Raw genomic sequence first — 27,654 nt, 5'->3', positions numbered from 1 at the left:
AGACATAATAGAAACACACAGCAGCCGAGTACAATGAACAGTAGCAGATCTCCTAACCAGAGGTGGTATTCAGCAGGTTCTGACCAGTTGTGGAGAACTGGTAGTGGAAATTTTGAGTAGTTTGGAGAACTGACAAACACCACCTCTGACTGGCCCTGTTCTCACCTATTCTCTGCCTCCCGAGTCCCAGCTGATCAGCTGGGTCTTCTTTTGTTGCCCTGCACAGGAGAACGGAGCTGGAAAGCAGGTTAGTGGGGTGAGGAAGGAATAGGATTTTGCAGTAACCTTCCCCCAGGAGTGGGGTAGGAGTAGAGATTTTATAGTATCCTTCCCATGCCACCAAGCCTCATCCACCAAGTCACACCATGCCCACCAAGCCATACCCACAGAACCGGTAGTTTAAAAAGAAAAATGAATTCTACCACTGCTCCTGACAGAGCCAGCGCACCAAACTTGTGCAGAAAACCAAGTTTTCAGGCCCTTGCAAAAGGCCAGCAACTTCATTGATCTAAGAGGGTATGGTTTGGACAGAATAGCAGAAAATGTTCTCCTTCTGGGCCTCACCAGATGGCACTTCTTGAGCCAAGACTACTTGGAGTATGTCCTTCCCGTCAGATTGGATAGGACAAGTTAAAAAAAAAAAAAAACCTGGGAAGAAATGTTCTCTTAAATAACCCAATCCCAAGAATCTTCAGATATCATTTATTAATATACAACATTTATTTATTTTTTCTCTTTTAAAAGGTAAATAATACTGTCTTTTACAGAAGCATTCATGGTTGGTTGGTTTTTAATTGGATAGCATAGTTCACGTTTACGGTACATATGTCAGACAGCAGTTAAACAGTGCCATCTTTTGCCAATAATAAGAGTATTAACTTACATACAATTTAAAAAAGACTACAGGCTTAGGGGGTGAGGGGTGGGCAAATATTCTTCCCCATAACCCTTCTAGAACTGCAATAAACACAGACATGATTTCATCAATATTTACATGAAATTAATTAAATATAATAGATATTCCTTTCATATCAATTGTTTCCCATAGTGGGACATAATGTTTCCTTAAGGAACATTTTAAGTTCATCCTTCTCGTTAAAAAATCTGTTGAATTATTTTGATATTTAGTTGGATGTTAAGTCTTCTAGAAGATTTAGGGATGAAAACCAGGCATTGTCTTATTTGAAAAAATAAAGAAATGTGGCTAACATTAAGAAAGATTGGCTTCAAGCTGCCACCCTTAAGGTTAGGCTTATTCAATCAGGTATTCAGCCACAATCTTTATAATGGAAACTAAAGTTTGAACAGACTGGAAGGCATGCAACATTTTCATTATTTTTACTGTCTCATCTTTTCCCAAAGTAGCTTTCCCCAACAACATGATGTACAAATAGGATATCTCCAATCACCATTATCTAGTGTAAAAACATCCTGTTTATGAAAGAAGAGAATCATAATCCAACATATTTGTAAGGCATTCAAATTGTGAAACTTCCAAAACATTTTCATCCCCTCTAAAATAGAATACTTTATACTTTATAATGAACTACACTGCATTATAACTGAGATCTACCTGTATCAGAAATGCAAACATACAGCAAATTTTAATCCTTTAATGTCTTACGTAACTGAGACAAAAATTTTCATGGAATGGAATACATCAATCCTTTTTTTTTTAACAACTGTATTTTTTTTCCCCTGCATAACTGACTCAACCTGTTTGTCCAGGACGTAATATCCTCTAACAAAAAGTTAAGTAAACTGCTCTACTCAACTTCATGTACACCAAGTAAGTGTTTGCATTTTGTTTAGGTGACAATACATGGAGCTGCCATTCACAAAACTTGAAGTAGCTTTCATTTTGCTGGCTTTTGTGATTTTCACCTTGTTTATCCTGGCTTCTATTTACAACGAACCTGACACAAAAAATGCAGGTAAATAACGCAGATTCTTTTACATTTGGTGATATATAGTACTATGCACTTTTCATTGCATGTATTAATGTGGTCTGTACTACCGTGAATGTTGTTTTAGCCCTCTTATTGCTATTGGTGCAGCTTCATGGAATCTATGATATAAGAGTAGTTTTTAGCTTTTCACTAGACTGCAGTGAGTTGAATTTGTTGCTGAATACTGGTTTTTAGTTAAGCCCACAATACCAAAATGTTGCTTTAAAGGATGATACAGTGAAAGAGCATGATGTGAATGGAAATCAAAAATATAGAAATTAGCTTTTTAAAACAATTTACTTGCCTGTGGTTCCTGTTTCTCTTGCAATGAATTAGCCTCAAACAATCCTTCACTATAATTCTTTATAATCATCCCACTATTACTGCTCTCATATCTGTATATGGTCAATTCGGGAGGGCAGATCTTGCTCAGTCATTAAGGAGAACAACCCTTTCAGATAGCAGATATTGTAGGAGGCATAGTTAATAGTTAACTAAGTTAAACTATTCTGTGGTTTCAGGTACAGTGGTTGATACTGTTCTACTGATACTACTAAAACAACACTTCAGAGTTATTTCAGTAGCCCTGATTGTATGGGTACATGTCAGTGGTGGGATTCAATTTTTTTTTACTACCGGTTATGTGGGCGTGGCTTGGGGTGTGTGGCTGGGGAAGGATACTGTAAAATCTCCAGTCAGAGGTGGAATTTGCTGGTTCTCCGAACTATTCAAAATTTCCGCTACTGGTTCTCCAGAACTGGTCAGAATCTGCTGAATACCACCTCTGGTACATGTAACCAGGAAAGAGCAGATATAAGATCTGATTTGCAATCTTCTGCCTGAGTCTGCACTGAAAAATAGAAGCTTCAATCCTAAGGAGGGTTCAGCTCTGCTCTCAGGTCACTTCTCCCCCACCCCCCAACCCCTTGAATACCAGCCCTGACTGGGGCTCCTGGGTGAAGGCAAAGCAGTACAACAGCAATTTAGATTAGCTAGAAAGCAAGAAATCCGACAGGAGGGGAGGGGCCAGCTAGTGGTGTGATTTGCCGGTTCTCTGAACTACACAGAATCATAACAACTGGTTCTATAAATTGGTCCAAACTGGTAGAATCCCACCCCTGGATATAATCAGTGTATCATCTTATGATGTTTGATAGAAAAATACACACAGCAGTGATGGCTAACCTTTTCAGCACCGAGTGCCCGAGTGTAAGAGGTGATAGTATTGGAGGGTTTCTTCTAAAGTCTACCACCATTTCTACAGTTTTGAGTGTGTTCAGTTCCAGATGATTCCAGTTACACCACGAGGCAAGTTGTATAACCTCCTGTCTGTATGCAGAATTCCACTTTTTCAAACCCAGTAACAGGCATTTGGCAGGGCAGCTGTGTACTGGTGATAAAGGAATTCTTTCTCTCACACAGCTGGGCCTTAGGAAAAATCTCTGATCCCTAGCAGAATTCTATAAGGAGGAAAATGTTTTCACTCAATCAGTCTAAGACCAAAATTATGGTTTTCTTGGGAAGACCAAGATCAAACACCCATGTCAAACTGGAAATAATAAAAGTGAAGGAGTTTTAAATAGCTTGTAATTTTTCAAGCCTCTAGAGCTTGGCAGGAACACATTACAGTCACTTCTGCCAAAATCAACAATAGTGCCAAGGCAATTTCATTCCAAAGAGTGCTACCTTTAAGTTTTTTTAAATAGATAAATCAAATCCCAAATGGTGTGCGCTACACAAGTATGCAATTACAATGATTTAAAACCTTGTTCAATGTAGATTTCTGCAAGTACCTTTGCGTGTCTCATGTTGTGTTTTCCAAAGCAGTAATCCACTTGGAAGCTGGTATGATCCCACTGGAGGCAAGAATTCACATTTTCTAACTCCCTTACTGGCTTAAACTCCTGTTTTATTGGTCTCACTAGATCTCCTCAATCACTTTTGATCAAGGCAGAAAGATAAAATCTCAGCTGACACATGTTAGTGTGGTCTTTCTACTTACTCTTTGTAGCCTCTAAGTTTAGGGCGAGCTAAAGCTGAAGTGAACAGTTTGTGATTAAAACAGGGGTGGGATGCTACTGGTTCTGCCTGTCTCTCTAGAACCAGTAGCTCTGAAGAGCAGCAGATACCGAACCGGTTCTGTGTTTGCTGCTGTTTGACCCACCCGCCAGTCTGGGCTCTTACCTATTCTTTATTTCCTGCTTTTTCAACCTCAGCTGCTTTGCCCAGCACAGCTGAGGTTGAAAAAGCAGGAAAAAGTGGCTTTTCAAATGCTGCACACCCGTGCGCAGCATTTTTCAGCTGTCCGGGCTGCACAGCTTAAGGTTGTTTTACATGTACGTGCAGCAAAATGTAGTCACCAAACTGGTAGTAACACTGGTTGGATCCCACCCCTGGATTAAAACAATACAATATTGGGTTCTAAATCATTCTGGAGTTTCAGGTGGGCAAAAGGGCCCATCTTCAGAAGTAATCGGAAAAAAGTGATGGTGGCAATTTGGGTGAAAAAACCATCATGACTTTGCAGGCAAGGTTAAATCTGTTATCCCACATAATAGGAACTCAATGTAAAGAAAATACTCAGGTAGTATAAGATATTTATGTGGAGCAAGCTATCCAGAATCTCAAAGATACTACAATTTCAAGTTTGTTGGATCAGAGTATTCAAATCCAAATCATAGACCTCTGGTTACCTGAACAGGGACATTTCCATATACCTCAACCAAATCCTAAATATGCTTGAAATATGTTTTAATGTCTCTTACCTCAGGAAGTGTTTTTGACACAAGAAATCAAGGTTCTCTGCCATAATTTTAAAACAAATTTGTTTTAGAAAACCGGTTTTCCCTTGAAAGTCTTAGAAATTATTATTTTTATGTAGAAACAGAGAAAAGGATGACCAAGAAACTTAATAATTGGGCGGGGGGGGTTGCACAAAATACAAAAATAAGCTAAACCAGCACTGGCTGCTTTGTGGTTTAGGATATTATGAAATCAAGCTATTATTTTTGTGTGTGGCGTCAACTAAGTCATTTCATTCAACCATAAAATGGATGTTAGCACATTGGTTTTTTTGTGAACTTAGACGAAGTATGAATGGATGTGACAACTCTGTAATAGATTTAATCAGCAATGATCATGAAGTTTATAAGCAACGTACATTTTATTCACTGGACCTGTTTGTATAAACTAGTAAGGTTCTCTTCTCCGTTTAGGATTTATACTGCCCTTATTTGTATCAAAAAAGTAGAATTTATCAATCTGTTTACAAGCGAAGATGTTTTCAACAACATCTCAAATCCCTATTTTTTATGAAAATGTAAATAAATGGTGAATGGGGTCTTACAAAAGTCTTTAATAATTCCCATTAGGAAGTATACGAGTCATGTCAACAGACAAGATATAATAGGAACTCACAGCCCCATTTTCCATTCATCCCACTTACACACACACACACACCCAAAAAAACCAACCCACTACTTAGCATACAGTCTACAAATCTCCCACTGGATGGAGCTCTCCTCTCACCGTGGTTTCTTGGGTAAAATCCATGAACTGCACATGCCCAGATTCTATGAGACTCCATTAGCTCAGATAGTAAAGTACCAGTAAAGTAAAGTATAGTAAAGTAAGTCAGGAGTAGTGAAGCCACGCAAGGGCTCAGATCTGATTTCAGGAGTTTTGTCCACCTATTCTTCCAATTATTTTCCCAAAACAGAAATTTATATTCTTGATACTCTAGTTTCAAGTATGAAATCCAACTCTTGAGAAATTTTTCAACTTCTAATTGAGGTAGTTCCTCAGAACCATCAGCATCTGAGATCTAAAAGCAGGTGTGTTAACAGAGATAAAATATTGTTTGTTTGTTTATCTCCAACCTTTATTATTTTTATAAGCAACTCAAGGTGGGAAACATATCTAATACTCCTTCTCGTCCTATTTTCCTCACAATAATTCTGTGCTGTGAGTTGGTGGAGAGACAGTGAGTGGCCCAGGGTCACCCAGCTGCCTTTCATGCACCTGGTGGGACTAGAACTTGTGGTCTCAGTTTCTAGCCTTGTGCCTTAACTACTAGACCAAATTGGCTCTTGTTTTTCTTTTGTTTTTTACTTTTTTTGTTTAGCAATATTTCTAAAAACTGTTTCTCTATGTATCACCAAATGTTCTGTGTATCTGAAACACCTATTACTTTGCCCTTGTCTTTTCATTAGGTCCAATTCAATGCACGAGGCTGAAGCATAGCATTGAAATTACCTACGGCATTTTGCATTATAGTATTCTCTGTATAGAACAAGCTGAAGTATAGGCGGGAAATAGCAGCTTATAACTATTTGTCTGAATTATGTAAATTAAAGATAATTCAAAATGCTATACACTTTAAAAACAAAGATTAAAAATGCTTTAAGTCTTAAGTCTTAATTTAGGTATAATGTGAAGATTATTTATGATAAAATGCTACAAAGTATCAATATATGCCTAAGTTAGAAAGTCTTAATGTGCAGCTTAATGAATTATTCATAATATGACTTATTTACAGAATTAGAAATATATTTACAGCTAAGACCTTTCTGTTTTACAAAGAATATACACATGTTAAGCATGATTCACTTTCCTATCCCGCTGCCTTCCTTATGTTTTCCTGTATAGTAGGGCATAATCTTCCAGCAGCCAGAGAATTGTATTTGTGTGCTGTAGGGTACTAGCCAGATTGAGATCTAAATTAATTAGCCTTTTTTTTTAAACTTGCAACAATGAAAAGAAGAAATACATAATTTAGAACATTCTAAAGCACGGCTACCAGATCTGGGTTTCAAAATCTAGATCAACATGAAATGGCAGCAAGGAAATACAGAAAATCCTGAATCTCTTCTGCCATGTCATAATTGCCTGGATTTTTGAGCCAAGATATTATAGCCTGTTCTAAGATCACTAGCCATGATTAGAAAGCAGTTGTTTTCAGGTCCCTTCTTTGTTTCGGTTATACTGTACATTTTGGAAAAAATAACACACTATGGTGTTAACGTTGAAATCTCTGTATTCTTATTTATTTATTTTATTTATTTATTTGATTTGCCAATTGTTTACAAGATAATAAGTATAAATGTATACATAGTTGTGAATACATGAAATGGTTACATATAAGAAAAATAAAAGAATAGGAGAAACAATAGGACAGGGACGGTAGGCACGTTGGTGCGCTTTATGCACGCCCCACAGACCTCTTAGGAAAGGGGTGAGGTCAATAGTAGACAGTCTAAGGTTAAAGTTTTGGGGTTTGGGGAAGAAACTACAGAGTCGGGTAGAGTATTCCAGACATTGACCACTCTATTGCTGAAGTCGTATTTCCTGCAATCAAGTTTGGTGCGGTTTACTTTGAGTTTGTATCTATTGTGTGCTCTTGTGTTGTTATGGTTGAAGCTGAAGTATTCATTGACAGGTAGGACATTGCAATGTATGATTTTGTATACCATGCTTAAGTCAGACCGAAGACGGCGTAATTCAAGGTTTTCTAGTTCTAGAATTTCAAGTCTGGTGGCATAAGGTATTCTACAGCGAGTAGAGGAGTGGAGAACTCTTCTTGTGAAATATTTCTGGATTTTCTCAATTGTGCTAATATCAGATACGTAGTATGGATTCCAGACTGATGAACTGTATTCGAGTATTGGTCTAGCAAATGTTTTGTATGCTCTGGTTAGTAGTGTGATATTACCAGAGAAAAAGCTACGTAGGATTAGGTTAACGACTCTTAATGCCTTTTTGGCTATGTAGTTGCAGTGTGCTCTAGCACTTAGATCATTAGAGGTGAGTATTCCAAGGTCCTTTACAGAGCTTGGGTCATCAACAAGATCTTGACTATTCAGCTTGTATTTTATTTTCTGATTTTTTTGCCAATATGTAAGACAGAGCATTTATTTGTTGAGATTTGAAGTTGCCATTTGTTTGACCATTCGGATACATAGTCAAGATCTTTTTGTAGGTAGCAGTATTGTCTGTGGTATTGAACAGCTTTACATCATCAGCGAAGAGAACGCAATTGCTCTTAATATGATCACAGAGGTCGCTTATGTAGAGTATGAAGAGAGTTGGTCCTAGAACACTGCCTTGGGGAACACCACTATTGACAGGTACTGGATTTGATAGGACGTTCCCGATTTTGACCATTTGTTGTCTGTTTGACAGGAATGCTTCTATCCAGTTATTCAGTTGTCCAGAGATACCATAGGATTTTATTTTTAGAGTAGTTTGTCGTGTACCACTGAATCAAAGGCTTTACAGAAGTCTATGTAGATTGCGTCTATTGTTTTGCCCTGGTCGAGTTGTGTCGCCCATATGTTTTTGCAGTGTAAGAGTTGCAGATTACAGGATAGTTTTTTCCTGAAACCAAATTGTTTATTGGAGAGTAGGTTATTTGTCTCTAAGTGAAGGATGATGGATTGGTTAATAATTGATTCCATGACTTTACAGGTGACGCAGCATAAGGAGATTGGCCTGTAGTTTTCAACTAGGCTTGGGTCCCCCTTTTGAAGATGGGGATGACTGTGGCTTGTGACCATAGGTTGGGCAAGGAGCTGGTTCTGAAAGATTTTTCAAAGATTATGCTTAGAGGTTTGGCTATGGCAGAGGATAGCTTTCTTAAGAAGTAGGCACATATTCCATCCGGTCCAATAGATAGAGATGGTTTTAGGTTGCGTATTGCTTTTTCAACATTGTCTTCTGTGAAATCGATATGTATTAGATCATTGTTGTTATCTGTGGTACGGCTAGGAAATATTGGGCATGATCCATTGCTGTTTACAAATACTGAGCCGAAGAATGTGTTAAAGATGTTGGCTTTAATGGTGTCGCTCAGTTGAGTCTTTACCATCAGGTCCTATCAAGGGAGGGATGGACCTTGAGTCTTTTAGTTTGTTGTTTACAAAATTGTAAAAAGCGCGGGTGGAATTGGTGCTTAGAAGGTTTTCCTCTTGTTTAATGTGATAATTGGTGCATTCGGTCTTTATCTGGTGGCATAGATTTTTGTATCGGTTTTTGAAATTGGCAACGGACCAGATTTGTTTTTCCGCCAGAGTGATCTCTTTTGGATTGAAGTTTCCTTATTGATATGGGTAATCTGCTTTTTTGTTTTGTTTTGGGAGTTGTTGTTGGTACATATAGTTTGATGACTCTTTTGACTTCAAGTAAAAATATGTTATAATGGTCTTCAACAGTATTGCATCCAGTGAATAGAGATTGCCAATCAAGGGATGAGAGATCGCTGTCTATAAGATCATAGTTGCCTTTTTGAAGTTACAATAGGGGATTACATCATTGTGGTGATTTTTGTGTGGATGTATGTTGAGACAAAAGTCGATCATATTGTGGTCACTACTGGAAAAGGGTTCTTTAGATTGTATTCCGTAGATTAGGTTCAAACTGTTGCAGAAGATGAGATCGAGGCAGTTGTTTAGTCTAGTGTTGTTGGTTACTAGTTGTTCCAGTCCCAGATTTGTAATAGCATTGTAGAAGGTTGTGTGTATGATTTCAGTTGTACAATCATTTAGGGTCCAGTTAATATGAGGTAGATTGAAATCACCAAGAAGGATAAAAGGGTATGGGCAGGATGCAGCCCATGTTAGTAATGTATTTAGCTTGTTTACATGTTCGATGTCATAATCAGGTGCTCTGTAACATAGTAAGAATCGAATTGTGATATTTGAGGATAGTTCACAGATGATGGTTTCAGGAAGGGCAAACTCCTGGGTAACTTGGATATTTTTAGATGTAAGGATTTTTATAGAATATAGCAACTCCACCTCCTCGACGATTTTCACGATCTGATCTGTAAACATGATAGTCTCTTACTGTGGTAATGGAGTCGGGAGAGATGCATTGAGCCATGTTTCACAGACAAATATAATGTCGAAGTTAGCCATATTTAGGAGGAAGAGAAATTCAGGTATTTTATTCACGAGGCTTCTTGCATTGAGTAGTTTGCATTTAAGGCCGGCAGAAGTTGGAATTGAGGTAGTTGGGGCGTGCGTGCCTAGTCTTGGGTGATGGTGGATGGGTTGAGGTAGGGTTGTGGTTGAGGGTAAAAGCTGAGTATTGGGTTGAATGGTTTACTTTTGATACAGTCAGCATGGTAGTCAATGTACAGGTCCTTCTCTCCATTATCTAGACGGTTTTTGAGTTCGATGCGGAGTGCACGGGAGCGGGCACGTTGCTGTATGGTTAGGTCAGGGCGGCAACGGAGGTTCTTATGGATGGTGTTGGTTTTGGCGAGTGAGTTTATAGTATAAATGAATTTACGTTTGCTTGATTCATTTTTGCAAATGACCCTGCACAAGCGTGGGCCACAGAGCCATCTCTATTTTTGAGCTCTCGGTCAATGCGGGAAATGTCAAGTATTTCATCAGCGGAGATGGTTGATGCTTGATAATTTCTGATGATGTTTCGGACAGTTGTGATGTCATCATTGACATTGATGTCTTCTAGACCAAATAAGATGGCGTTTGGGCGTTTCCGTTCACGCTCAACGGCTTCTCTGATGAGAATTGGGATATCAATATTTGTCTGGGTTGTGTTTATTTGTGGATTGGGTTGTGGATTGGATTGTGGTTGATTGGTAGAGATGTGGTTTGTAGCTATTGGATGTTCAGGTTTTTGCGTCCTTTTTTTCAAGGTTGGATATTCTTTCTTTTACGGCGTCCAGGGATGCTACTATGATGTTGAGGGATGTTGTAATGGTTATATCCATCTGGTTCAGTTCCAAGCTAGGAGAAAGACACTGGAGACAAAATGGAGGCTAGAGGCTGGTTGGAAAGAGCGTCCATTTATTGATGAAGCAGAACCACATGGATAGTTCTGGGCAGATGACCACATGGAGTTGAGAGTGGGGGTTTTTTATACCTTCTCTTGGGCTTTACACTTGAGCTTCTTGATCCTGTGCAAGAACATGTATTCTATTGGCTGTTGTCAGACTCCCACGGGGCCATATAGGGGTCATTGAAATTCTAAGGATCTATGGGCAAAGTACAAATCCTAAGTTTTGACTGAGTTACATTTGATTGAAGTTTGGACTGCTGGTGCAAAAGAGACATTGGGCAATTCCTATTGTTGTTGAGAGCTAATCCTACCTTTGCTGGATCTTGGGTGAGGGTATTTGCTTATCTCTAAAGTGCTGACATCTGCTGTGGGCTATTAAGAAAAGGTTAGGGTTAGGGTTAGGGTTAGGATTAGGGCTGCTTTCCAAGAGCATGTTTCTCCATTTCTCATCCAGGGAAATATAATATTCTTTTCAATATTTTTTTCAAAATATTTCATTCTTTTAGGAGAGGGCTGGGTGCATTCTACACTTGCTATACTGGTGGAATGAAAGAAAACTTCAAGGACATGAATGTCGAGATGCCTCAGAACGGTTCTAAGTTTAGTGGCCTTTTGTAATCCCTTAAGATATATTCTTATTTCTACCTGTCACTAAAGCCTTTACGTTAACTGTTCAGTGTGTTTTTTAGTTTAGTTTCTTGAGACAAAATGCCAGAATAATATCAGTGAAAATACACAAAACACTGTTGTCCAGAGAGATAGCACATCTCTTTTCCCACATCACAGTTGTAATATTCAGGTGACAATGATCAACATTAAAGGCACAATACCAGGCAGCAAATATTATAGGACAAAGTAGGGTGGGGTGATTTTTTTCTGCTTCTTCCTTCAAAAGATGTGGCTAATAACCAGAACACATCATTGAAATTCTAAGGATTAAAAAGTTTGGAGTCATTTTTCCAGTGTGAATAATCATATTTTTAAAGGATTCATGTGTGTGCCTTAAGACTTTGCAAGGTCTAAATCGTTCAATTTATCCTTAGAACTCTCAAAATATCAGGTTTGTGTTTTTGTTTTTAATGCAGCAAATGTCATGTAGCCTTGTTGTATATTCTAAATTAGCCAAATATCCATCTAAGCACCAGGCAGCTAAATGTTTAGGGCTGATCATGTCATTCATTTTGTACTTAAGTAAAAAAACAGAGACATATTTAAAAAATCCAAGAAAGAGATAATTCTTATATCCTAACTATTATATATAATATAGTAAACCAATCCCTGGAAGCGAGCAACATTAGAAAATTATAAATAATACCAGTAAATAAATAAACAACTCTTTGGTATGTCTCCTTGGAAACAGAGGAATACTCCCTAGCATATAATAGGGTAAAGTGATTTAGGCTTTTTTATTTCAAGTATTAACATTTATTAATAGTAATATAAAAGAATTGAAGAAAAATAGGCAGAGTCAATGCATGTATCGGGAAAGAAAATCTTTCTACAAGCATATATGATTGGTTCATTTGCATTGTCAGCCAGATTGTTAGGATAGATTTGGCATTTTTATTCACCCATCAAGTCTTTTCCAAGAACCTTAGTTGGCAGATGTTGTTTGATAGTGCTAAAGGTATCATTGCAGAATGCAAGCTGTTTCAATTAAAACTGTCTTCTGCAATAGATGGATCAGTGATGGGATTCAAAAAATTTTTTACTACCGATTCTGTGGGCGTGGCTTGGTGGGCATGGCAGTGGAAGGATACTGCAAAATCTCTTTCCCTCCCCACCCCACTAACCTGCTTTCCAGCTCCGTTCTCCTGTGCAGGGCAACAAAAGAAGACCCAGCCAATCAGCTGGGACTTGGGAGGCAGAGAATAGATGGGGATGGGACCAGTCAGAGGTGGTATTTGCCGGTTCTCCGAACTGCTCAAAATTTCTGCTATCAGTTCTCCAGAACTGGTCAGAACCTGCTGAATACCACCTCTGAGATGGATGGTGATTTTATTAATGCCAATGATGTTCAAATGGTGCTCAAGATGTTTTGGGATTACACCCAATCCATATACTACTAGTACCATCTTTAGTTTCTTTTGTCATAGTTGTTCTACTTCTAATTACAGATCTTTGCATTTTGTGATTTTCTTCTATTCTTTCTCTTCTATTCTGCTGTATGTCCAGTTACTGCCATGTCCACTATCCAGACGTTTTTTATCTTTCTTATCAACAACTGTTTAACTTGGGGTGTTATGTTTACATTTTTCATTTTCTCGTATACTTTGTTGATTTGTGGTCCCACCAGTTCTTGCTTGCAGGGAAAAGGAATTTCCTGAATATACTCCAATTCACCTTTGCTGCTACTTTGTCATCCTGTTGATCTTCTTGCAGCAGCTAATCGGTCCGCTGTTTCTTCAGTTCTTCATTTGCTGTCTGTTTGCAGAGGTGGCATTTGCTGTCAGCTGTGTTGGTATTATTATGATTGGTCACAGTGTCTCCCAAATGCTTAGACTGGGTTTGGCATTTTTGTCTGCCAATCAAGTCCTTCTTCCCAAGATGGTATAACAACAGTGTGAAATCACAGGTGCCAGCTATTGTGTTGCCCTTAATATGCATCAAGTTCTTCCCAAGAACCTAGAACGTTGTAATGTACTGGTGTAGTACATGTGTGGTGTAGTCTTTTGTAATTGGCATATGGAAATTTTATTCAGTGCACAGATTTTCTAAGAGCCATACGAGATATTTTGGGTATGACACCTAGTGTGCCAATAACCCCTAGGATCACCAAAACCAGTTTATTCCATAATCTTTCCATTTCAATTTCTAGCTCTGGATAACTTTGTGTTATCAAAAAACTGTCTTACGTCATTGTTTATAACCAATTTATTTTATGTTTTTGAGTCATTGTTGACTTGGCAAATGCCTGGAAAAGTCCCTGCAGTTTTTTTGGCAAAATGTTTGGAAGTAATTTTCCATTGCCTTATTCCTGATGCTGAGAGCGAGTGATTGGGCCAAGGTCACCCAGCTGACTTCATTTCCAGAGTTTACAATCTCTTGGTTTCTAGCCCAGTTCCTTAAACATAACGTTAAATTTGTGTTTTCTGCCTGCCTAGACAAACTTAGAAGAGTGTTTTCCCTCCACATTGCTATTGTCATCATTTCATACCATGTATTTGAAGGTAATCCCTTTTTCATATGAAGAAAGTTGGCCAAAGTATGAAATGGACTAGAATTCTATATATGTTTACATAAAGAAGAATATAAATAAAAAAACAAAGTTTCTCGGCAAATTTTATGGATAAGGAAGATTATATCAGAGAGCTGGTGGTTAAAGAGCCTTGGAAGGAAGAACTGGGGAGGGGGAACTTTCTACAAACTCACTTTCTAGCTCACAAACATGATGTGCAAACAAAAAAACAGATCAACTTTAGGGAGTTGGGTGCATCCACATAGAGCCAATCAAATGATATAAGTTGTGGGGATCCTTATTGATATGGATGCAACAGAGTAGAGTAGAGTAGAGTAGAGTAGAGTAGAGTAGAGTAGAGTAGGGTAGGGTAGGATAGGGTAGTGTAGGGTAGAGTAGAGTAGAGTAGAGTAGAGTAGAGAAGAGAAAAACAGAACAGAACAGAACAGAGTTCTTTATTGGGCTAGTGTGATTGTACACACAAGGAATTTTTCTCCTGTTCATAAGTTCTCATTGTACATAAAAACAACAACAAAGTGATACAGTAAGTCATAGGTCATAGATCATAAGATACAATCATAAATCATAAGATACAAACAACAACTGATAAATCATAATAAACCAATAGGAGAAGGTAGTAGGAAAGAGAACATGTGAGAAAGATGAGGAGGTGAGAAGATAGGAAAGATGAGAAGATGGCAGGAATGCTTGCAATACACCCTACTACATTATTAAATATCTTTAGGCATAAGATAGCGCTGTGAGAGTTAGTGTATAGCAGAATGATGGCCTGGGGAAACAAACAGTCTTTGTGTCTAGTTGTTTTGGCATGTATTGCTCTATAGCAGCATCGTGAAGGAAGAAGTTTAAACAGTTTATGTCCAGAATGGGAGGGATCCATAGATATTTTCTCATCCTCTTTCTGGTTCGTGCAGTATGGGTAGTCCTCAAGTTATGACCACAATTGAGACCAAAATCTACATTGCTAAGCAAGACATTTGTTAAGTGAGTTTGCCCCATTTTTACAACTTTTCTTGCCATGGTTGTTAAGTGAATCATTGCATTTCTTAAGTTAATAACATGGTTGTTAAGTGAATCTGGCTTCCCCATTGGAAGGTCCCAAAAGCTGATCACATGACCATCACTGCCACCATCATAACTATGAGTGAGTTGCGAAGCATCTGAATTTTGATCACGTGACTGTGGGGATGCCGCAACGGTTGTAAGTGTGAAAAACAGTCATAAGTCCCTTTTTTCAATGCTGTTATCATTTTGAATGGTCACTAAATGAACTGCTGTAAGTCGAGGACTACCTATATATAGGTTCTCAATGGAAGGCAAGCTGGTTGCAATTGATTTTTCTGCAGTCCTAACTATTATTTTAGATATTACAGAACATCACCAAACTTGTTTCCAAAATTATCAGTTTCAAACAAACTGCACAAAACGTTTATTAAATATATTTGCCAACTAACTAACCCTGCCAATTCAGAGAGTACATGAGGCAACATGAAAAAATATCTTCAGTAAAAGACTAAGTCCTTTGCTTTCCTAAATCTACCTTTCCCATCCTTCTACTAGCATTCTGAATGACCTAGTTTTATGCAGGTGTTTAATATTTATGCATTTACCTCAGGAGGGCTAATTTCAAAATATACACGAGTGACACAAATGCTAGAGAAACCTAATAAACAGCCACCACAAGGTACTATATCATGCTGTTGTGCATCTAATTTTATTATGGCCATAATTTCATTTTTATCTTCCCGTGTAATATGGTTCTTAACAATTCAGAATTATTGAGATTAAAGCCTGGAATTTCAAACATGAATCATAGCTGATAGGAGGGGCACACTTAGGCCATTTTAGGTCAACTAGTGAAGTTAGGACCAAATTCAAATTGCATGTGGCAGGGCTTATTTTGGGAGAGGAATTCAGGAATTTGAAGATGTGCTTAAAATGAATCTTGTAGACCCCTTGAGATTGAAATGGAAAAAGTCTAAACTTTTGTCTTAGGAAACTTGAGGGATCACTGTTTATTTGTTCATTTGTTTGTTTATTTATTTCTATTTATTTACTTTCGCATTTAGAGATTGCACATCTCTCTCATAGAGCTATATATCTGGGCAGTGTACCAATAGGCTGGAATCAAATAATTAAAATTTATAATTAAAAAGGCAGGGCAGGAGATTCAGAGGAGGGATTTAACTCAATGGCCTCCTGTCCCTCTAGAGGGCCCCAAGTGAGTTGGTAGAGCCAAGTCTTCAAGCATTTCTGAAAGGCCAAGTGAGTGACACGTGTGGCCCGCTGGTGGCTGGCGGAGCTGGCAGAAGAGTCTGACAGTAGCGAGGAGGTTGGGGAGGAACCTGGGCCAGTCCTGGAGGCTGGGGAAGACTCGGATGAGGGATCTGCACCAGAGGCAAGGATGGAGCCAGGGCAGGCTGACACTCATCAGCTGCCTTCGGGCTTGGACAGCAGTGTAGCGGGGGAGCAGCTGGAACTGGTTCCCAGCCTGCGCATGGGCAGAGTTGCCTAAAGGAAAGAACAATTACAAACTCAGGGTCGACATGGGCATAAGGCCACAGGTAGATGATCGATGACCCCTCCCATAAGGATTCAAAGAGGACCAAAGGGGAGGGGGCTTTTGCAGGAAACAATTCGTTCATTCGTTCCATCATTGTGAAGAGTTGTCTGTGCATCCTAGAGACTCTGTGCTAAGCCCTTCCTTGTCAGCACTGCGTTTGGAAATATTGGGCAGCTTTCCAAGATAGATAAGGTTTGAGCTCCTAATTATGCCCTTGAAAGACTGTTTGCCAGGCCATTGGCTGAATGTGAATGCAAGAAATTCATATCCGTTTAATAAAAGGTGTTTGGTCGGGACAAAGAGTCTGCTTAGTGCTTTTTGGGGAAGCCTAGGACAGAACAACAGGTCCGGCTCACTTCAGGGAGGAAAATGTTGCAAATGGCGGGGCCAACAACAAAGAAATCACTCTTCTTAGGCCCCAACAGTCAAAATACCTTAACTGACAGGGTCTACCTGATCTCCTCTGCCTGACTACATGGGACAGGTCAATGTAATGAGGTGAAGAAGGTAATGTTAGTATTACCTCCACTTATGACTCCTGGGCCAACTTTTTGATATACTTTAATTAAGAATATTATTTAAACAACAATATGTAAACAACTTGCTCTATCCCCAATGCAAGAAAAGGATGTTGTGTACTGTTTTCTAAAAGCCCAATAATCCAAACTCCATTTTAGTATGTAGTCCATGAAAGAAAGCTACATTGGTTTCTAGACATAAAGAGATATATCTAAGAATAACACATTCATTTATATGTGTTATCTGATAATCTCTGAAAATTTTTCCGCAGTGTCACAAGTTTGGGATTCCATGACTGACATGAGAGAAGAGACCGGTAGACATACTCACTTGCTTCACTAGATAAGGTTGGCATCATCCATTGTTTTGTTCCTTCCACTTCTTGCCAACCGTTCAAGGTGGAACAGATTAGGAAATCAAAGTATTGTATGCCAGTACTACTTTTATTGTAAAGAGAGAGTAAAACAAACTTGCAAGTCTGAAAGTGCATCTCCCCTCCCTATATCTTTGTGAGAATTAGAGAAGGTTTGTCTGACAAATTTTCATTGGTTATATCCCTGCCTTGGATTCAATCCTCTTTTATCTGACCATTACCTTGGTAGTGGCACTTCCTCCTGTCCCTCAAGGCCATTCCCTCTTCCCATTGTAATTCCAAGGCATTTTAGTATATTTACTGTGTTGTTATAATTATTTCTCTAAGATAGTATCATATATAGAAGGAGTATATCTGAAAACAGATTGCTTGGGTTGAAATAGCATGGGTTTGTGGATTCCATTTTACTTTTGCATTACAGAAGAAATGTGGCAGACCTTTATTATAGCATAAGTCAAGTTGCTGTCAAAATATTTTCAAAATTGTCGTCACATATGCCAAACTAAAGCCCTCTTCAGTAATTAAGGAAAAGGAAATAGTGACATGTTTTTACCATTTTCGGCTTACCCCTGTTGCTAGTGAGACCAAGGTGAGACCTCTATCAACTAGAAGCTCTGTGCAGTTAGGATTTCATATTATCCAGAAGATTGTAAATTCGTTGATGTGAATGAGGATGCTATCATTAAGATCTTCCTATTCAACACAAGGAAATCATACATGACTAAAGTACATATATAGAAGCATCCTTTCCATTCCTTTTTTCTTTTCTTTTTTTGAAGACTTAAAGAATGGTATGAGCATTATCTAATTATTCTTGTTCAATGCATATTAGCTCACTGTCAGGATTCAACAATGAAGTCAGGAAATAAATAATTCCTAGGTTATGCTGATTTAATGCCATTGAAGAATCTTTTTTGTTTCTTTTGTGAGGAGTTTTGTTGATTGCTTTGAATAGCAAATATCCACATTTTTTTTTCATTTTGCTTGCTTCACATGCCATACAATTCTCAAGAAAGAAAATAGAAGAAATGATACCTTAGATACAAAGACAGCATTCAACATAACTTAAATGCATCTTTAAAATTCAATTGCTACCAATGAAGTTTTTACCATCACTGATCATCTTTGCACTTCACTTATTGTCCTGGCATTCTAAAAGTATACACTCTAATTCTGACTTTAAAATATTGCTGTAGTAGGAACATTCCATTCTAAACATTACTACAGCTGGAGCCAATATAACTTCTAGATAAAAGCTTCCCCACAGTGTAGGTGGTAATATTGAAAAACCTTGTAGGAATGGAAAATCACCATAAGTTTCTCATGGGGCATACAAATTAAATGGGTTGATTTCAGTTGAAAGAAGAAATCTTGATGATACCTTGATGCCAAACCACCCAGGACTTAATAATTGATGATCAACACATTGAGTTGCATCTGGAAACAAATAGGAAACCAGCATAAGGCCCAGATCAGATATATTCCTAGCTAATCATCAAGCTGCTGCATTGTGGACCAATTGAAGTTTCCAAGTAGTCTTCAGAGGCAGCGCCATGAATAGCAGATTGCAATGATCCAAATGCATAATAATGGAATGGGGGAAAAAATGCTGTCAAAGTCCGGTAAGTACAATTGTCCTATCAGGTTCTCTAATACCCAGGGAGTCTTCAAACAACCAGAATTATGACTATAATTGGCTCTATTATTGGTATAATAAGATGCAAAAGCTCAGTTACAATTGCAAAAGAATGGTCACAAACCCACCATGTACCTTCAAAATTAAGCCAAAGTGGGAAAATAAAGCTAACCAATTTCTACAATATGATATTTACCATTTACCCATCATTTTCAAGAAAACAACAAGAATTGCTGAGAAGTATTGAATTCTTAAATAGAGAAAAGGGGATGTGGAATGAAATAAAAAGTTGTTAAGTAGAAAGTGAAAATATATTGTAAAAAACAAGAAACAGAAGAAAGGACAATGGATACTAGGACAAATAGCGAAAGTTGTCAGAAAAAGAAGGCAAGCCAAAGGAAAGAAAGAGAGGAAAGAACTTAACAAAGAACTTAAGAGAGCTGTTAGATTAACAAGGATAAAAAGCAGTAATACAACAGCATTGGCAAAGACATGTTGGGAACAAACATGGAAAACATAAAGCTTATCAAGAAAATCTTAAAAGGCATCAATATGAAAATCCTTTGACAGTGTCAATTATGACAAGTTATAAAGCCGGCTTAAGAAAAATGGGAATCCCAGGGTATCTCATTGTCCACATTCAAAGATCAGGAAATCACACTAAAGACAGATCACAGTGAAACACATTGACTGCAGGCTGGCAAACAGGTGAGGCAAGCTGGTATACATTCCCCTTGTTTATTCAATCTGTGTTGAACATTTTGAGAAAAGATGGATTGGAAGAAGAGCATGGTTTTAAAACTGGAGGAGGAACATCAGTAACCCATGCTATGTTGACGTCAAAAAAGAGAGAGAGAGAGAAGAGAGAAGACATGATAGCAGCATTCCAGTATTTGAGGGGCTACTACAAAGAAAAGAGAGTGAATTTATTTTCCAAAGCACCAGAGGACAAGACAAGAAACAACGGATGGAAACTAATCAAGGAGGGAAACAACCTGGAATTGAGGAGAAACTATCTAATAGTGAGAACAATTAACCAGTGGAACAGCTTGCCTTCAGAGGTTGCAGGTACTTCACCACTGGAGGTAGGTTTTCAAGAAAAGACTGGACAACCACCTATCGGAAATTATAGAGGGGTTCCAGTTCTATTCTATTCACTGCTCTAATAGTTGAAAATGCAAATGTCTAATAGTTGAAAATGCAAATGATCTGTAAGCTTAAATAATTAAAATTAACAAACAGAGTGAAAACGGGACCAAAATTAAATTAGTCTTCTTAGAGTAAAAAAATATTGGTACAGCAACCAACCTTAAAATTGACAATTAAATATTGAAATGATGGACAGCTTCTGCCTTTTAGCATCAACTACTAATATTAAGAAAAAGTCAAGAAACACACAGCAGAATAGAACTTGGTGGAGCAGCAGTGAAGGCCTTGAAAAAGATATTAAGTTGCTGGGGCATGTCTATATCTACAAAGATCCAAGTTGTTCAGGCAATGGTTTTCCGTATGACGATCTGTCGTAGTAAAAGTTGGACTTTAAAGAAGTAGAATAGAAGCAATATTGATGTTTTTGAATTTTTTGGTGGGGAGAAAACTCCTATGAATACCACAGACAGACAACCACTCTCTCCCCAACAAATGGATCATTGAACAAATCAAGCCATAGTTTTTACTTGCAGTACAAATAACCAACTTCAAATTACCATTTTAAGCACACAATGCAAAGATCTAGCTCTCTAACACTATGAAACATGGAAGGAAGAAAAAAAGAAGACAAACAGCGGTGATGCATGAATTCAGTTAGAACAGCAAAGGGTATTCAACTGAAGGGCTTGAAGGATTGGCTTGAGAACTGGTCATAAAAAAAATCTTTGTGATTGCTAAGAGACACCATTCACTTGTTGGCACATAATCAATTAAAAACTGATAGCATTGTAATTAGGTAAAAGTAAAGGTTCCCCTCGCACATGCATGCTCATTGTTTCCAGCTCTAGGGCGATGCTCATCTCCATTACAAAGCCAAAGAGCCAGCGCTGTCCGAAGATGTTTCCATGGTCATGTAGACGGCATGACTAAACATTGAAGACTCACGGAACACTGTTACCTTCCCACCAAAGTGGCCCCTATTTTTCTACTTGCATTTTTACATGCTTTCGAACTGCTAGGTTGGCAGAAGCTGGGACAAGTAACGGGCGCTCACTCCGTTACGTGGTACTAGGGATTCGAACCGTCAAACTGCCAACCTTTTTGATCGACAAGCTCAGCATCTTAGCCCCTGAGCCACTGCGATCCAGCATTGTAATTAGCAATACATTTTACATGTGAGACATTGTGCAAATTCAACTCATAAAGATGAGACTCCACAGTCATGGTTGCTGCTAACAATCAAATGCAACATACCATAACAGTGCAACATAGTTCATTGTGGCAGATCTGATATTTGCAATACAATGGGCTATTACCTTGGAATGAGATCATCACTGTTGAAAACAAGTTTGAGTGGTAAATGGCAAACACTTTATTAAAACAATGTGAAATATTCTGAATTTTCCAATTCATTGAAAAATAATATTTGGGGTCCAGACCTGTTCAGTAATGGCAACCACCTGGCAGATGAAGGCTTGCCTTCAGTAACTCACATTATGTCATTAGACTTAGATTTATCTTAGTTATCCCATAAATGTGTCCAGCTTTTTCTTGACATATGTTCCACATTTTTATTGCTGACTTCAGCACTTCATTCATTCATTCAACCACCCATTGTGTTAATCAGATTAATGTTTTAGCAACACAGCATTAAAAAAAACTTCTCTTTTTCGTTTGAAGCTAGGGAGGAAGATATGTTTGTGAAGTCAAAATGCAGCCCACTTTATATTTAATATGAAGACGTGAAATCAATTAAATCTGTAGGGTTGTTTTTTTTTTTGCAGCACAAACAAGAAGCTGTGAATTATGTTCACTGTCGCTTTTTCTGTGCATATCCCCAGTGTAATATCTCCTCGAGGTGTTGGATTTCAACTCCCACAATTTTCAGGAAACATTGTTTATCTTTTCAATTGGAAAGAATTAGTCAGTTTGAGATTAGGCATTTTCTTAAAGCACAACAAAGAATGTTCTTCCTGCACCAACTCAGAAAGCTCAAACTGCCCAAGGAGCTGCTAATACAGTTCTACAGAGGAATTATTGAGTCTGTCATCTACACCTTTATAATGGTCTGGTTTGGTTCTGCAACCCAACAAGACAGACACAGACTTCAGAGAGTAATTAGGACCGCAGAAAAAAAAAAAAAAACAATTGCTACCAATCTACCTTCCACTGAGGAACTGTATACAAAAAGAGGGCTGTGAAAATATCTACAGAACCCTTGCATCTGGGACATAAACTGTTTCAACTTCTACCCTCAAAACAATGCTATAGGACACTGCATGTCAGAACAACTAGACACAAGGACAGTTTTTCCCCGCATGGCATCATTCTGCTAAACAACTAATTCCCACAACACTGTCAAACTATCTAGAAAGGCAGTATTACCATCATTATTCTCATATTCCCTATTTCTCCTTATCTGCTTATGACTATAACTTAGTTGCTTGCATCTTACGATTTATAGTGCTACCTTAGTATCCTTAGTATGATTTATGCTGATTGCTTATCTAGTATCCATGACTATTACTAAGTGTTATATCTAATGTTTTATGATGAATGTATTTTCACAATGACTATGATCATGATCTATCACTATTTTTGTATGTACACTGAGAGCTTATGCACGGGGGACAAATTCTAATTATACTTGGCCAATAAATAATTCTTTTAGAAGTAAGAATTATTGAATTCAGTGGCATTAACTCCTAGAATTGCACAGTATACAGTATAGAAAAAGCTGGGAAATACTTCAGTGATCAGGGAGCACCATTTTCTTAATTAATCTTTGTATGACAAGGACCACATAGGTTATTAATAAGATTACAACAAAATAAGGGACTATGGAACCTATTTTTTGCTCTGTGTGCATCTGTGTGTGTGTGGTTTTCTCTGTGTGCTTTCATCTTTTGAATCGCATAGAAAGATTTTTAAAAAACACATTAAGTTGCTCAGTCCTACTCATCTATTTGTCCATCAACAAGCTACCTTTTCTGAGATTTGAGCAGAATGAGATATGGAGGGAGAAGCTAGCAAAAGAAAGATTGAAAACTGATCAGGTCAGGCCACGAACTGCAGAGAAAAAGATTGCATTACATTAAACCATTCCTCAACAAATCCTTATGGGAGAGTCAGTTTAACAACTACTCAGAATACTGCCATTCTAAGCTGCAATGCTGCCACATAAGAAAAAAATGAAAATACACACAGAGAAAAGAATACACTAATTACTGTGCAACATAGGGGAAAAGATATATAAGCATCTTGTATGATTTATGTTGCTAAAGAGCTTTGAAGGAATTTGAAAAGCCCTGATTGTATGCTTTTTCTTACTCGCTTTAACTTTTATAGATGAATTAAGTCAAAGTGAAACTTAACATGACTCTTCAGTTGATTTCACAATTGAATTTGAAGATTTTGTTGCTATTATTTAATGATCAGCCATTGAATTTGAAATTGGCACTACTTAGGGCTGGGAGATTAGCAGAAGGTAAATTTAAGATGCCCACCACTGGAAAATAAACTTGAAATTAAACAAAATGTCAGGTTTGAGTAAAAGGAAACTTTTGTGTTGGTTCATCGAGACCATGAAAGATAATGTTGACTTATCCACATTTAGCTTGATTTCCCCAGTTACAGAAGTACCAGTACCAGTGGTGGTATTCAAATTTTTTACTACTGGTGCTGTGGGCGTGGCTTGGTGGGCGTGGTGTGGATTAGTGGGTGTGGTTTGGTGGGCATGGCAGGGGATGGATAGTGCAAAATCTCCATTCCCTCCCCATTCCTGGGAGAAGGATATACTGCAAAATCCCCATTCCCTCCCCACCCCACTAACCTGCTTTCCAGCTCCGTTCTCCTATGCAGGGCAACAAAAGAAGACCCAGCCAATCAGATGGGTCTCAGGAGGCAGAGAATAGATGGGGGCAGGGCCAGTCAGAGGTGGTATTTGCCGGTTCTCCGAATTACTCAAAATTTCCACTACTGGTTCTCCAGAACCTGTCAGAACTGGCTGAATACCACCTCTGATCAGTACATATGAACACATTATTATCTCTTGTGATTATTTTGTCATGAATAACCTACTTTGAAGTAATTTTAAATACAAGAAATCAATATTGTTCAAGTAGATACACTGAAATGTCAGATTTTTTTTCTCCCAAGTTCCTGTAGCAAGAGTAGGAGGAATGGAAAGTAAATAATTTTTACTCTTCTTTAAGGCCCCAGAATAAGCTAAGTCCTGAAGTTCTCAACTGGGCTATAAGCAGGATCCTTTAAGTATTCTATGATGCACTTATTAGTTATTGGACCAGGCCCAAATTCAGTCCATTGTCAGTCATAAAACTCAATGAATGACTTCAAGCCAGTCATTTTCTGTCAGTTTCACCTACTCATGGAATGAATGAATGAATGAATGAATGAATGAATGAATGAATGAATGATCTATTATGCTCCAAAGACAGCAATTTAAAATTGTCTGCAAAAGTTAAAATGGCCAGACAATGAATAATAAACAGTACATAATAATACAATTTTTTTTCTTCCGTTCAATCGTGCCTCATTCTCAAAGGCTGAGAACACGTCATGCTTGATTGCAGGATATCCAGAAATCATCTAAAATATCACAATTTTTTAACCATGTAAGAATAATGTTTCTATAGACATTGTTTTTTCTCTCTCTTTTTTTTTCCAGACAAGGAATACTATCCACACAAAGAAAGGAGAAATAAAAGACAGACCTACAAGATAAAGACAAAGCCTTCTGCAGACTCCATTGTCGTTAAAACTGTTTAGTACTGAAAGAACTCCAAAGTTGGCTTGCTAAAAATTCTCTCAAAAGAGATTTAAAAAGAGCTGGTTCCTAGAGATGAACAAAGACAAAGGAAGTGAATGTGAATGGAAAGGGTTCTTCAGGCAGCAAAAAGAATCTAAACATTAAAAGCCAACTCAATGAACTATGCCATGCAAAGCAATTTTACTCTCTCTTTTTAATAAAATTGCTTTTATATTGCTGTGATGGGGGGAAAAAAGATATTGAGGCTTTTTACACATTTTATCACCTCCAATTGTTGGAATGATCCAAACTTTTTAATTGCTGATCTTCTTTTGTTCTCAGTTCCTCTTCCCTTCCCAGGTATTCTTTCCTCTATCAGCAACAACTAAGGAACACAAAACTGATGTGACTCTTATATTGCATGAGCAAGATTATGGGTCCTGGAAAATTGGCACTGAGATTTTCATATAAAAGGAGAATGTCAAACACTTGCTTACTCTAAAATCTTTTCTACCACTGCTTCGCAACTGCCTTCCTTGCTCAGAAGCTGATGACAAAAAGTGCTGCAGAGGGAATCCACAATTACAGAGACAATAAATACCCCAGAATGCTTTTTTGTAGACTTCAGGAGTGAGTCAATATTTCTACTATGAACTCATATAGCTGAGTGTCAGCAAGAGAGAATGATTAACCAGAAGGGGAGGGAAGGAATTTGTTTACCACCACAGTTTTTGCTCTCCGAATCATTAGAAAAAAAATTAGGCCGGCCAGCACTTGTCCTCATCACTATCAACTTCAAAATGCAAAGAATATTGCAAGAGGTATTGGTTAGATGCTGTTCAGCTGAACAATAAGAAACAGGATCTAACCAATTTCCCACAGTTGGCTCATAGTCTGGTTTACCTGACATCTGAATATATGAATGCTCACAGTCACTGTTCAATTGATTAAAACAGGAAAAGTTATAGCCATGAAGTTATGGTGCCTTAGCCTCTGTGGGCAGAGGGGAGAGGTCAGAAGCATGAAGCAAGATGAACGTTTCTCATCTATGATCAATCAGCCTGCCCTCCTCTTCTGCAAAGCTTCAGCACGTACACTGGCTAATGGAATTCAGTGTATATTGTGTTAAACCAATGCTGAATGGGAATGAATCAACCCAGCTGCCAACTGAGACCATAACTCACAGACATGAAGGACACCAATAGTGTGTGTAGAGGTTTTCGAAGAAAAAAATGAAAATAAAAAAGGGATGCTTAGCCGTCTCTAGAAGCCATGCTACATTGAGTGTCAACTTCAAAAGCAAATAGAAATAGAAAACTGGGCAGTGGGAGGGATGGGGAGGTGGGAGGTGTGATTTGGTCCCTGTTAAGTGCTTACAGCTTCTTGTGTTCTGAAAGACAGCCTGCTAGCTGAGTAGTTGGCATTCTGAAAGTAAATAGTAAAAAGTGTCTTGCTTAATATGTGTGGGGATTAAATCCATTGGACTAAGACCAGGAAGACACAAAACCTGCTGACTGACTTTAAGCCAGTCACTATCTTTCAGATTCATCTTGTTCAAAGGTCCTCAAATTTGGCAACTTGAAGGCTTGTGGACTTCAACTCCCAGAATTCTCCAGCCAGCCAAGTTTGGGGACCCCTGATCGAGTTGATAGCATCACTGCAAGAATAATTTGAATGTGGGGTGGAGATCATATTCATTACCCTGCACTAGCAGAGGAAGAGTAAAGTAAAGAAATACTCAGGTCTTGTTTCCATATAATTTATAAAATCAATACCTAGTGTGGAAATCTATGAGACTAATTTACCAGAGAGTTCTAAGGAAATTCTTACAACAAGCAATTTTTATTTGACTATAATCGGGGTGTTTTTACCCTAGATTGAAACTTTGTTTTAGATTCAAACTTTGGGGAAAAAATTAGGCAAAAGCTGCCTTGTTAATGGTCTGATGATACGATGTTATTTATATGTGCACTTATTATTCGGTTCCCCAAACTCCGATACAATGTAAGAGAAAGAGATTACCACCAGTTGTTCAATAGTCATTATAAAGTCTTTGCCATTAGTAATTATTTGCTACCATAAATAGGAAGGAAATTTTTGCTTTGATTAGATAATAACAATTACTGTACTACAGCTGTCTCAGGAGATAGACCATAACATTACTTGATATAGTTCTCATGACTATTTTCTAGCAGTTCTGGAGAATTGGACTCATTTGAAATGTACCCTATATATTCACCCCTTTCATTGTAATCCATTGGTGTGAAAAGAGATCATTTTAAGAGATAAAAGCACTGGCATAACAAGAAATCACCCACAGACTCTGCAATCAAGTGCCAAGGTAATATTCAAAGGTTATTCAAAGCCATATATTTACAAAAGCTTCAGAGCTTCTTTGCCCCACAAAAACAAAAACTTTGCAATTTTTTGTTGGTACCTGATAAATGTCCAATTTAAGCACTGCCAAGAGGAAGAAGCAAAACATGCTCATTAACCACTCACTATCCAGCACTTTTTTAAAATAAATTTTATTGATTTTACAATTAAAACAAACCAACAACACATACATAAATGAAAGACAGAAAAAGAAGAAAGGGAGAAGAAAATAGAAAGAAAAAAAATAGAAAACAATTAAAAACATTCTCATCTTCAACAGTTTGTAAGACCTCTTTTTTATCCTTATTTTATGCCAT

General features: G+C 37.9%; 1 long non-coding RNA gene across 1 annotated transcript; it reads left to right on the top strand.

Annotated features, from left to right (window-relative positions):
• Window positions 1–1,674: 1,674 nt before the first annotated feature.
• On the top strand, window positions 1,675–27,614 carry LOC113426820 (uncharacterized). Its single transcript, XR_003372741.2, has 2 exons — window positions 1,675–1,934; window positions 24,881–27,614. It is a non-coding gene; the product is annotated as an uncharacterized LOC113426820 (long non-coding RNA).
• Window positions 27,615–27,654: the final 40 nt, after the last annotated feature.

Source organism: Notechis scutatus, chromosome 4 (genome assembly GCF_049901735.1).
Source record: "Notechis scutatus isolate UNSWTSFEM ecotype Mainland chromosome 4, rNotScu1.2, whole genome shotgun sequence".
Taxonomy (NCBI): domain Eukaryota; kingdom Metazoa; phylum Chordata; class Lepidosauria; order Squamata; family Elapidae; genus Notechis; species Notechis scutatus.
Note: the sequence above shows the minus strand (reverse complement) of the source record. Positions and strands in the feature narration are given on the sequence as shown.